Here is a 13,126-nt window from a genome sequence, read left to right on the forward strand (position 1 = left end):
GGGGACTCGGGGCGGACCTGCGGGCCGAGGCCCCGGCTCAGAGGCCCCGAAGGGGTCAGGGAGAGTCCGCCCGCAGCCCTGGGACTCCCCCTGAGAGTTTGGGAGCGGTGGGTCCTCCGTGGAGGGAGCCCGGGGGAGCCACACACCCGCCGTCCTTAGCGCAGGCCAGGCCTCGCCCGGGCCGCCGCGAGGGGACTCGGGGCGGACCTGCGGGCCGAGGCCCCGGCTCAGAGGCCCCGAAGGGGTCCGGCCGAGTCCGCTCGGAGCCCGGGGACTCCCCCTGAGAGTTTGGGAGGCCTCGGTCCTCCGTGGAGGGAGCCGGGGGAAGCCACACACCCGCCGTCCTCAGGCCAGGCCAGGCCTCCGCTGGGCCGGTGCGAGGGGACTCGGGGCGGTCCTGGGGGCCGAGGCCCCGGCTCAGAGGCTCCGAAGGAGTACGGGCGAGTCCGCCCGGGACCCCGGGTCCCCCCCTGAGATTTTGGGAGCGGTGAGTCCTCCGTGGTGGGAGCCCGGGGGAGCCACCCACCCGTCGAACTCAAGCCGGGCCAGGCCTCGCCTGCTCTGCCGCGGGGGCGCTCGGGGCGGTCCTGCGAGCCGGGGGCCGGGCTCAGAGGCTCCGTAGGGGTCCGGGCCGGTCCCTCCGGGGCCCCGGGTCTCCCCCTGAAAGTTTGAGAATCCCGGGTCCTCGGTCGAGTCGGCCCCTGGGACCCCGGTCCCCGCCGTCCGTCCCTCCGGTCCCTCGGGCGGGGGGAACTCGGGGGCGAGGAGGCTGCTTTTCGTCCCCCGCCCCGGTTCCTTCCTCCCTCCCTCCCTCCCTGCCCGGAAAAGGAGGGAGCCGGCCGGGACCGGGAAAAGCTGCCTACGGCACCTGGGATTCCCAGGCGGTCACCCATCCAAGTACTAGCCAGGCCCGGGACGGTTTACCTTCCGAGATCGGACGGGATCGGGGGCTTTCGGTCCGGTATGGCCGTAGGCACCCGGCTCCGCGCCTCCTCGTCCGCTTCACGGCCCCCGCCTCCACCGCCGCCGACGCCCGGGCCTGCCCGACCGCAATGGTCTCGGGCCAATTTGGGGAGAGAGAGAAGAAACGATGAAGAAGTAGGGAGGGAAAAAAAAATTTCTGCTCCGGGGACCCGGGTGACCTTCCAGCACCGCCTGGAGTCTGTGGGCAAAATTTGGAAAAAAAAAAAAAAAAAAAAATTAAAATCTTCCAGGTGCCCGATCCAAACGACCGGGTTCAAGTCGCTCTCCGCGGCCGAGGAGGGTGAGCCCCGGGCGGCTTGCCGGGCGGCGGGGACCCGGTCTCGGAGGTCCCGATCCTTTTTTTTTTTTTTTTTTTTTTTTTAAATTTACTCCGCCGGGGAACGGGGTTACCTTCCAGCAGTGCCTGGAGCCTCGGGGCAAAAATTGCTAAAATTTCCCATGTGCTCGATCCAAACGCCCGGGGGCAAGTCGTTGTCCGCGGTCGTGGAGGGTGAGCCCTGGGCGTCTTCAAAGTCGTTCCCCAGGCGGCGGTCCCGGCGAAATATTTTTCCAAGTCCCTTCCAGGCCACCAGGTCTACCCGGTTCTCCCTCCGGCGGTCGGGGCTCCGGGGGTACCTGGTGGTCGGTTCGCCCGCCGGCCACCAGGTCCACCCGGTTCACCCTCCGGCGGACGGAGCTCCGGGTTGACCTGGTGGCCGGTCGGAGCTCCGGGTTGATCCGGTGGCCGGTCGGAGAACCGGGTTGACCTGGTGGCCGGTCGGAGCTCCGGGTTGACCTCGTGGCCGGTCGGAGCTCCGGGTTGACCTCGTGGCCGGTCGGAGAACCGGGTTGAGCTGGTGCCCGGTCGGAGCTCCGGGTTGACCTCGTGGCCGGTCGGAGCTCCGGGTTGACCTGGTGCCCGGTCGGAGCTCCGGGGAGACCTCGTGGCCGGTCGGAGAACCGGGTTGACCTGGTGGCCGGTCGGAGCTCCGGGTTGACCTCGTGGCCGGTCGGAGAACCGGGTTGACCTGGTGGCCGGTCGGAGCTCCGGGGAGACCTAGTGTCAGGTCGGAGAACCGGGTTGACCTGGTGGCCGGTCGGAGAACCGGGTAGACCTGGTGCCCGTTCGGAGGACCGGGTTGACCTGGTGGCCGGTCGGAGCTGCGGGTTGACCTGGTGGCCGGTCGGAGAACCGGGTTGACCTGGTGGCCGGTCGGAGCTCCGGGTTGACCTGGTGGCCGGTCGGAGAACCGGGTTGACCTGGTGGCCGGTGGGAGCTCCGGGTTGACCTGGTGGCCGGTCGGAGCTCCGGGTTGACCTGGTGGCCGGTGGGAGCTCCGGGTTGACCTGGTGGCCGGTCGGAGCTCCGGGTTGACCTGGTGGCCGGTCGGAGAACCGGGTTGACCTGGTGGCCGGTCGGAGCTCCGGGATGACCTGGTGGCCGGTCGGAGAACCGGGTTGACCTGGTGCCCGGTCGGAGCTCCGGGTTGACCTGGTGGCCCGTTGGAGAACCGGGTTGACCTCGTGGCCCGTTGGAGAACCGGGTTGACCTCGTGGCCGGTTGGAGAACCGGGTAGACCCGGTGGCCGATTGGAGAACCGGGTTGACCTGCTGGCCGGTTGGTCCCGAGTTAATCTCACCTTGTTCCACAGGAGGGCAGCATTTCAGCAGGCGCTGACTCCCATCGAACCGATCCAGACGACGGAGGGCAAGTCTCTTTACGCGAACGAGGAGGGTGAGCCCCGGGCGGCTTGCCTGGCGGCGGGGACCCGGTCTCGGAGGACCGGAGCCTTTATTCGAGAATTTTCCCTTTCTTTGCTCCAGGGACCGGGGTGACCTCCCGGCAGTGTCCGGAGTCTCCTTGCAGAAAGTGTTATAATCTTCCAAGTGCCCGATCCAAAAGACCGGGGTCAATTCTCTCTCCGCGGCCGAGGAGGGTGAGCCGCAAGCGGCTTGCCTGGAAGCGGCTACCCGGTCACGGTGGTCCCGATCCTTATTTGGAAAAAAAAATTTTTTTTTGGCTCCAGGGACCGGGGGGACCTTCTAGCAGTGCCCGGAGTCTCCGGTGAAATTTTGTAAAAATTTTCCATGTGCCCGATCCAAACGACCGGGGCGAGTCGCTCTCCGCGGCCGAGGAGGGTGAGCCCTGAGCGGCTTGCCTGGAAGCGGCTACCCGGTCACGGTGGTCCCGATCCTTATTTGGAAAAAAAATTTTTTTTTGGCTCCAGGGACTGGGGGGACCTTCTTGCAGTGCCCGGAGTCTCCGGTCAAATTTTGTAAAAATTTTCCATGTGCCCGATCCAAACGACCGGGGCGAGTCGCTCTCCGCGGCCGAGGAGGGTGAGCCCTGAGCGGCTTGCCTGGAAGCGGCTACCCGGTCAGGGTGGTCCCGATCCTTATTTGGAAAAAAAATTTTTTTTTTGGCTCCAGGGACCGGGGGGACCTTCTAGCAGTGCCCGGAGTCTCCGGTGAAATTTTGTAAAAATTTTCCATGTGCCCGATCCAAACGACCGGGGCGGGTCGCTCTCCGCGGCCGAGGAGGGTGAGCCCCGAGCGGCTTGCCGGGCGGCGGGGACCCGGTCCCGGAGGTCCCGATGGAGACTGGAGAAAAAGTTGTTTTTCTTCGCTCCGGGGACCGGGGGCACCTTCCTGCGGCGCCGGGAGCCTCTGGGGAAAATTTGGGATCCAAACACCCTTCCTTGTGAGAGATCCAGGAGACCGGGGTCAAGTCGCCCTCCGCGGCCGAGGAGGGTGAGCCCCGAGCGGCTTGCCGGGCGGCGGGGACCCGGTCTCGGAAGTCCCGACGGAGATTGGGGAAAAAATTGATTTTCTTCGCTCCGGGGACCGGGGGAACCTTCCTGCAGCCCCCGGAAGCTCTGGGGAAAATTTGGGATCCGAACACCCTTCCGTGTGCGAGATCCAAAAGACCGGGGTCGAGTCGCTCTCCGCGGCCGAGGAGGGTGAGCCCCGAGCGGCTTGCCTGGAAGCGGCTACCCGGTCACGGTGGTCCCGATCCTTATTTGGAAAAAAAAATTTTTTTTGGCTCCAGGGACCGGGGGGACCTTCTAGCAGTGCCCGGAGTCTCCGGTGAAATTTTGTAAAAATTTTCCATGTGCCCGATCCAAACGACCGGGGCGGGTCGCTCTCCGCGGCCGAGGAGGGTGAGCCCCGAGCGGCTTGCCGGGCGTCGGGGACCCGGTCCCGGAGGTCCCGATGGAGACTGGAGAAAAAGATGTTTTTCTTCGCTCCGGGGACCGGGGGCACCTTCCTGCGGCGCCGGGAGCCTCTGGGGAAAATTTGGGATCCAAACACCCTTCCTTGTGAGAGATCCAGGAGACCGGGGTCAAGTCGCCCTCCGCGGCCGAGGAGGGTGAGCCCCGAGCGGCTTGCCGGGCGGCGGGGACCCGGTCTCGGAAGTCCCGACGGAGATTGGGGAAAAAATTGATTTTCTTCGCTCCGGGGACCGGGGGAACCTTCCTGCAGCCCCCGGAAGCTCTGGGGAAAATTTGGGATCCGAACACCCTTCCGTGTGCGAGATCCAAAAGACCGGGGTCGAGTCGCTCTCCGCGGCCGAGGAGGGTGAGCCCCGAGCGGCTTGCCTGGAAGCGGCTACCCGGTCACGGTGGTCCCGATCCTTATTTGGAAAAAAAAAATTTTTTTTTGGCTCTAGGGACCGGGGGGACCTTCTAGCAGTGCCCGGAGTCTCCGTTGAAATTTTGTAAAAATTTTCCATGTGCCCGATCCAAACGACCGGGGCGGGTCGCTCTCCGCGGCCGAGGAGGGTGGGCCCCGAGCGGCTTGCCGGGCGGCGGGGACCCGGTCCCGGAGGTCCCGATGGAGACTGGAGAAAAAGTTGTTTTTCTTCGCTCCGGGGACCGGGGGCACCTTCCTGCGGCGCCGGGAGCCTCTGGGGAAAATTTGGGATCCAAACACCCTTCCTTGTGAGAGATCCAGGAGACCGGGGTCAAGTCGCCCTCCGCGGCTGAGGAGGGTGAGCCCCGAGCGGCTTTCCGGGCGGCGGGGACCCGGTCTCGGAAGTCCCGACGGAGGTTGGGGAAAAAATTGATTTTCTTCGCTCCGGGGACCGGGGGAACCTTCCTGCAGCCCCCGGAAGCTCTGGGGAAAATTTGGGATCCGAACACCCTTCCGTGTGCGAGATCCAAAAGACCGGGGTCGAGTCGCTCTCCGCGGACGAGGAGGGTGAGCCCCGAGCGGCTTGCCTGGAAGCGGCTACCCGGTCACGGTGGTCCCGATCCTTATTTGGAAAAAAAAAATTTTTTTTTGGCTCCAGGGACCGGGGGGACCTTCTAGCAGTGCCCGGAGTCTCCGGTGAAATTTTGTAAAAATTTTCCATGTGCCCGATCCAAACGACCGGGGCGGGTCGCTCTCCGCGGCCGAGGAGGGTGGGCCCCGAGCGGCTTGCCGGGCGGCGGGGACCCGGTCCCGGAGGTCCCGATGGAGACTGGAGAAAAAGTTGTTTTTCTTCGCTCCGGGGACCGGGGGCACCTTCCTGCGGCGCCGGGAGCCTCTGGGGAAAATTTGGGATCCAAACACCCTTCCTTGTGAGAGATCCAGGAGACCGGGGTCAAGTCGCCCTCCGCGGCCGAGGAGGGTGAGCCGCGAGCGGCTTGCCGGGCGGCGGGGACCCGGTCTCGGAAGTCCCGACGGAGATTGGGGAAAAAATTGATTTTCTTCGCTCCGGGGACCGGGGGAACCTTCCTGCAGCGCCCGGAAGCTCTGGGGAAAATTTGGGATCCGAACACCCTTCCGTGTGCGAGATCCAAAAGACCGGGGTCGAGTCGCTCTCCGCGGCCGAGGAGGGTGAGCCCCGAGCGGCTTGCCTGGAAGCGGCTACCCGGTCACGGTGGTCCCGATCCTTATTTGGAAAAAAAATTTTTTTTTTGGCTCCAGGGACCGGGGGGACCTTCTAGCAGTGCCCGGAGTCTCCGGTGAAATTTTGTAAAAATTTTCCATGTGCCCGATCCAAACGACCGGGGCGGGTCGCTCTCCGCGGCCGAGGAGGGTGGGCCCCGAGCGGCTTGCCGGGCGGCGGGGACCCGGTCCCGGAGGTCCCGATGGAGACTGGAGAAAAAGTTGTTTTTCTTCGCTCCGGGGACCGGGGGCACCTTCCTGCGGCGCCGGGAGCCTCTGGGGAAAATTTGGGATCCAAACACCCTTCCTTGTGAGAGATCCAGGAGACCGGGGTCAAGTCGCCCTCCGCGGCCGAGGAGGGTGAGCCCCGAGCGGCTTGCCGGGCGGCGGGGACCCGGTCTCGGAAGTCCCGACGGAGATTGGGGAAAAAATTGATTTTCTTCGCTCCGGGGACCGGGGGAACCTTCCTGCAGCCCCCGGAAGCTCTGGGGAAAATTTGGGATCCGAACCCCCTTCCGTGTGCGAGATCCAAAAGACCGGGGTCGAGTCGCTCTCCGCGGCCGAGGAGGGTGAGCCCCGAGCGGCTTGCCTGGAAGCGGCTACCCGGTCACGGTGGTCCCGATCCTTATTTGGAAAAAAAATTTTTTTTTTGGCTCCAGGGACCGGGGGGACCTTCTAGCAGTGCCCGGAGTCTCCGGTGAAATTTTGTAAAAATTTTCCATGTGCCCGATCCAAACGACCGGGGCGGGTCGCTCTCCGCGGACGAGGAGGGTGAGCCCCGAGCGGCTTGCCGGGCGGCGGGGACCCGGTCCCGGAGGTCCCGATGGAGACTGGAGAAAAAGTTGTTTTTCTTCGCTCCGGGGACCGGGGGCACCTTCCTGCGGCGCCGGGAGCCTCTGGGGAAAATTTGGGATCCAAACACCCTTCCTTGTGAGAGATCCAGGAGACCGGGGTCAAGTCGCCCTCCGCGGCCGAGGAGGGTGAGCCCCGAGCGGCTTGCCGGGCGGCGGGGACCCGGTCTCGGAAGTCCCGACGGAGATTGGGGAAAAAATTGATTTTCTTCGCTCCGGGGACCGGGGGAACCTTCCTGCAGCCCCCGGAAGCTCTGGGGAAAATTTGGGATCCGAACCCCCTTCCGTGTGCGAGATCCAAAAGACCGGGGTCGAGTCGCTCTCCGCGGCCGAGGAGGGTGAGCCCCGAGCGGCTTGCCGGGCGGCGGGGACCCGGTCTCGGAAGTCTCGGCGGATATTGGGGAAAAAATTGATTTTCTTCGCTCCGGGGACCGGGGGAACCTTCCTGCAGCACCCGGAAGCCCTGGGGAAAATTTGGGAGCCAAACCCCCTTCCTTGTGAGAGATCCAGGAGACCGGGGTCAAGTCGCCCTCCGCGGCCGAGGAGGGTGAGCCCCGAGCGGCTTGCCGGGCGGCGGGGACCCGGTCTCGGAAGTCCCGATGGAGATTGGGGAAAAAATTGATTTTCTTCGCTCCGGGGACCGGGGGAACCTTCCTGCAGCCCCCGGAAGCTCTGGGGAAAATTTGGGATCCGAACCCCCTTCCGTGTGCGAGATCCAAAAGACCGGGGTCAAGTCGCTCTCCGCGGCCGAGGAGGGTGAGCCCCGAGCGGCTTGCCGGGCGGCGGGGACCCGGTCTCGGAAGTCTCGGCGGATATTGGGGAAAAAATTGATTTTCTTCGCTCCGGGGACCGGGGGAACCTTCCTGCAGCACCCGGAAGCCCTGGGGAAAATTTGGGAGCCAAACCCCCTTCCTTGTGAGAGATCCAGGAGACCGGGGTCAAGTCGCCCTCCGCGGCCGAGGAGGGTGAGCCCCGAGCGGCTTGCCGGGCGGCGGGGACCCGGTCTCGGAAGTCCCGATGGAGATTGGGGAAAAAATTGTTTTTCTTCGCTCCGGGGACCGGGGGAACCTTCCTGCAGCCCCCGGAAGCTCTGGGGAAAATTTGGGATCCGAACCCCCTTCCGTGTGCGAGATCCAGGAGACCGGGGTCAAGTCGCTCTCCGCGGCCGAGGAGGGTGAGCCCAGAGCGGCTTGCCTGGAAGCGGCTACCCGGTCACGGTGGTCCCGATCCTTATTTGGAAAAAAATTTTTTTTTTGGCTCCAGGGACCGTGGGGACCTTCTAGCAGTGCCCGGAGCCTCCGGTGAAATTTTGTAAAAATTTTCCATGTGCCCGATCCAAACGACCGGGGTCAAGTCGCTCTCCGCGGCCGGGGAGGGTGAGCCCAGAGCGGCTTGCCGGGCGGCGGGGACCCGGTCTCGGAAGTCCCGATGGAGATTGGAGAAAAAATTGATTTTCTTCGCTCCGGGGACCGGGGGCACCTTCCTGCAGCACCCGGAAGCCCTGGGGAAAATTTGGGATCCAAACACCCTTCCTTGTGAGAGATCCAGGAGACCGGGGTCAAGTCGCCCTCCGCGGCCGAGGAGGGTGAGCCCCGAGCGGCTTGCCGGGCGGCGGGGACCCGGTCTCGGAAGTCTCGGCGGATATTGGGGAAAAAATTGATTTTCTTCGCTCCGGGGACCGGGGGCACCTTCCTGCAGCACCCGGAAGCCCTGGGGAAAATTTGGGATCCAAACACCCTTCCTCGTGAGAGATCCAGGAGACCGGGGTCAAGTCGCCCTCCGCGGCCGAGGAGGGTGAGCCCCGAGCGGCTTGCCGGGCGGCGGGGACCCGGTCTTGGAAGTCCCGATGGAGATTGGAGAAAAAATTGTTTTTCTTCGCTCCGGGGACCGGGGGCACCTTCCTGCGGCGCCGGGAGCCTCTGGGGAAAATTTGGGAGCCAAACCCCCTTCCTTGTGAGAGATCCAGGAGACCGGGGTCAAGTCGCCCTCCGCGGCCGAGGAGGGTGAGCCCCGAGCGGCTTTCCGGGCGGCGGGGACCCGGTCTCGGAAGTCCCGATGGAGATTGGGGAAAAAATTGATTTTCTTCGCTCCGGGGACCGGGGGAACCTTCCTGCAGCCCCCGGAAGCTCTGGGGAAAATTTGGGATCCGAACCCCCTTCCGTGTGCGAGATCCAGGAGACCGGGGTCAAGTCGCTCTCCGCGGCCGAGGAGGGTGAGCCCAGAGCGGCTTGCCTGGAAGCGGCTACCCGGTCACGGTGGTCCCGATCCTTATTTGGAAAAAAATTTTTATTTTTTGGCTCCAGGGACCGTGGGGACCTTCTAGCAGTGCCCGGAGCCTCCGGTGAAATTTTGTAAAAATTTTCCATGTGCCCGATCCAAACGACCGGGGTCAAGTCGCTCTCCGCGGCCGGGGAGGGTGAGCCCAGAGCGGCTTGCCGGGCGGCGGGGACCCGGTCTCGGAAGTCCCGATGGAGATTGGAGAAAAATTGATTTTCTTCGCTCCGGGGACCGGGGGAACCTTCCTGCAGCACCCGGAAGCCCTGGGGAAAATTTGGGATCCAAACACCCTTCCTTGTGAGAGATCCAGGAGACCGGGGTCAAGTCGCCCTCCGCGGCCGAGGAGGGTGAGCCCCGAGCGGCTTGCCGGGCGGCGGGGACCCGGTCTCGGAAGTCCCGATGGAGATTGGAGAAAAAATTGATTTTCTTCGCTCCGGGGACCGGGGGCACCTTCCTGCAGCACCCGGAAGCCCTGGGGAAAATTTGGGATCCAAACACCCTTCCTTGTGAGAGATCCAGGAGACCGGGGTCAAGTCGCCCTCCGCGGCCGAGGAGGGTGAGCCCCGAGCGGCTTGCCGGGCGGCGGGGACCCGGTCTCGGAAGTCTCGGCGGATATTGGGGAAAAAATTGATTTTCTTCGCTCCGGGGACCGGGGGCACCTTCCTGCAGCCCCCGGAAGCTCTGGGGAAAATTTGGGATCCGAACACCCTTCCTCGTGAGAGATCCAGGAGACCGGGGTCAAGTCGCTCTCCGCGGACGAGGAGGGTGAGCCCTGAGCGGCTTGCCTGGAAGCGGCTACCCGGTCACGGTGGTCCCGATCCTTATTTGGAAAAAAAATTTTTTTTTTGGCTCCAGGGACCGGGGGGACCTTCTAGCAGTGCCCGGAGTCTCCGGTGAAATTTTGTAAAAATTTTCCATGTGCCCGATCCAAACGACCGCGGCGAGTCGCTCTCCGCGGCCGAGGAGGGTGAGCCCCGAGCGGCTTGCCGGGCGGCGGGGACCCGGTCTCGGAGGTCCCGATGGAGACTGGAGAAAAAATTGTTTTTCTTCGCTCCGGGGACCGGGGGCACCTTCCTGCGGCGCCGGGAGCCTCTGGGGAAAATTTGGGATCCAAACACCCTTCCTTGTGAGAGATCCGGGAGACCGGGGTCAAGTCGCCCTCCGCGGCCGAGGAGGGTGAGCCCCGAGCGGCTTGCCGGGCGGCGGGGACCCGGTCTCGGAAGTCCCGATGGAGATTGGGGAAAAAATTGATTTTCTTCGCTCCGGGGACCGGGGGAACCTTCCTGCAGCCCCCGGAAGCTCTGGGGAAAATTTTTGATCCGAACACCCTTCCGTGTGCGAGATCCAAAAGACCGGGGTCGAGTCGCTCTCCGCGGCCGAGGAGGGTGAGCCCTGAGCGGCTTGCCTGGAAGCGGCTACCCGGTCACGGTGGTCCCGATCCTTATTTGGAAAAAAATTTTTTTTTTTGGCTCCAGGGACCGGGGGGACCTTCTAGCAGTGCCCGGAGTCTCCGGTGAAATTTTGTAAAAATTTTCCATGTGCCCGATCCAAACGACCGGGGCGGGTCGCTCTCCGCGGACGAGGAGGGTGAGCCCCGAGCGGCTTGCCGGGCGGCGGGGACCCGGTCTCGGAGGTCCCGATGGAGACTGGAGAAAAAGTTGTTTTTCTTCGCTCCGGGGACCGGGGGCACCTTCCTGCGGAGCCGGGAGCCTCTGGGGAAAATTTGGGATCCAAACACCCTTCCTTGCGAGAGATCCAGGAGACCGGGGTCAAGTCGCCCTCCGCGGCCGAGGAGGGTGAGCCCCGAGCGTCTTGCCTGGAAGCGGCTACCCGGTCACGGTGGTCCCGATCCTTATTTGGAAAAAAAAAATTTTTTTTGGCTCCAGGGACCGGGGGGACCTTCTAGCAGTGCCCGGAGTCTCCGGTGAAATTTTGTAAAAATTTTCCATGTGCCCGATCCAAACGACCGGGGCGGGTCGCTCTCCGCGGCCGAGGAGGGTGAGCCCCGAGCGGCTTGCCGGGCGGCGGGGACCCGGTCCCGGAGGTCCCGATGGAGACTGGAGAAAAAGTTGTTTTTCTTCGCTCCGGGGACCGGGGGCACCTTCCTGCGGCGCCGGGAGCCTCTGGGGAAAATTTGGGATCCAAACACCCTTCCTTGTGAGAGATCCAGGAGACCGGGGTCAAGTCGCCCTCCGCGGCCGAGGAGGGTGAGCCCCGAGCGGCTTGCCGGGCGGCGGGGACCCGGTCTCGGAAGTCCCGACGGAGATTGGGGAAAAAATTGATTTTCTTCGCTCCGGGGACCGGGGGAACCTTCCTGCAGCCCCCGGAAGCTCTGGGGAAAATTTGGGATCCGAACACCCTTCCGTGTGCGAGATCCAAAAGACCGGGGTCGAGTCGCTCTCCGCGGCCGAGGAGGGTGAGCCCCGAGCGGCTTGCCTGGAAGCGTCTACCCGGTCACTGTGGTCCCGATCCTTATTTCGAAAAAAAATAAAAAAATTGGCTCCGGCTTCCTGGGGGACCTCCCAGCAGTGCCCGGAGTCTCTGGGGAAATTTTGGGAAAATTGCCTTTCCGTGGGCCCCATCCAAAGGACCTGGTGGAATTCTCTGTCTCTGGCCCAGGACGGTGATCCTCGGGCGGCTTGGGTGACCCGGTGGAGGCGGGGTGATCGATAGTTGCCCAAGTCGCCAAAAAAATTCTAAGTCCCCCCTCGTCCACCAGGTCAACCCACGGGGAGGCGGGCTGAAAAATTTTCTAAGTCCCCTCTCGGAGAGCAGGTCAACCCCATTGACTAGCATGGGGTTGACCTGGTGGTCGGTCGTCCCCTGGAAGTCCGAATGGGGTCGCCCGAGAGCGCCTCGTCCGACCGAGAGAACCAGGAGGTCGGTTTGAATTTCAGGTTGGTCCCGCTGAATGTGCGGGTGGCTTTTTCGAGGTTTCCTTTCAGAAAGGTGCGCGGAGATTTCAGAGGACAGGGTTTTCAGAACCTCTGAGAACCGGAGCTCAGCCTAGGGGACCAACACGAGTTGGGGACCCGACCTCGCCCGGGGGGGAAAGTGGCCAAGGGACGGCGGAGGGCACCGGTCTCTCCAAGAAGGCCTCCTTTCCCCGGCTTATGTCAAAGTGTCGTGGAGGGGCCCCGAAACCCCTCCAGCACAACCGCCGCGCAGGCCTGGCGGACGGACCCGAGCTCCAAGTGTCGGCGCCCCTCCCTGCAGGCGTGAAGGGAGGCGGGTTAACGCCGCTGTCCTCACGAGCGATGGGGCCCTGACATACGTGACGGGAGGGGCCCTTCGCGGGCCGGTACCCCAGCGGACGGGGCCGTACGGTGTTCAGGCGGAGCGGGACCCTTCGCCTTTTCGCGTGCACCGCGCTCAGGGACCGACATCGACTCGCGTCCTTCCTTCCTTCCCCCGTGGTGGGGCTTGATTGTTGGTGGCGGGGACCGACCGGGCGCGGGCCTGGCACCCCCACCTCGCTAAAGAACCTCGCTAGGTGCAGGCGGGTGTTCGTTCGTTCGTTGGTACGGGCGGCCGCGGGGCCGAGATTTCTGCCCGGTGAGGCCGAGGGGCTCCGGCAGATCGTCACCGAGGTGTCAGAAAGCCAAAAGAACCCAGTACGCCCGCGAGGGTCAGCGGGGCCAAACACGGTCGCGAGAGCGAGCAGGGGCGCGCTGCGGTTCCCTCGGGGACCCTCGTACCGCCCTCTCGCTGGAGCGCCGGTACCCCTCGCTGCCCTCCCCGTCTGGTTCGCCGACTGGCTTCTCTAGCGCGTTGCCTTGGAAGGCGGCGGCGGCCTCCGAGCCGTGCCGTCACGTTAACCCGAAGGGCCACCGAGGGCAAGAAAAGCGGGGTGAAGGGTGGTCGGGTCCGCGGGGGCCCGGCTCCTGTCCCGGCTCCCGTCCTCCTTCTTCGATGCCACCCGGAGCACACGGGGAGAAGAAGAGCAGCGTCTGGGGCCCCCGCTGCCGGACGCTTCCCGGTGTCACCCGGAGCACCGAGGAAAACCGCTGGGAAGGGGAGGTCGGAGGCCTCGCTCTCCTTCCCGCGGGTGGGCTTTTGGTCCTGCGTTGTGTCACCCGGGCCGCCGGGGAAAGCGGGGGGATGGGGGGCTCTCTTCGGAGGCTCACCCCGTCTCTTCCGCCGTCCTTCCTCGGCGGCTCCCG

The 13,126-nt window shown here is 64.3% G+C and overlaps 1 non-coding gene across 1 annotated transcript; it reads right to left on the reverse strand.

Annotated features, from left to right (window-relative positions):
• Positions 1-856: 856 nt before the first annotated feature.
• On the reverse strand, positions 857-975 carry LOC127041879 (5S ribosomal RNA). The gene has a single exon (XR_007771740.1). It is a non-coding gene; the product is annotated as a 5S ribosomal RNA (ribosomal RNA).
• Positions 976-13,126: the final 12,151 nt, after the last annotated feature.

This window comes from Gopherus flavomarginatus, assembly GCF_025201925.1.
Source record: "Gopherus flavomarginatus isolate rGopFla2 chromosome 13 unlocalized genomic scaffold, rGopFla2.mat.asm SUPER_13_unloc_7, whole genome shotgun sequence".
NCBI classification, from domain to species: domain Eukaryota; kingdom Metazoa; phylum Chordata; order Testudines; family Testudinidae; genus Gopherus; species Gopherus flavomarginatus.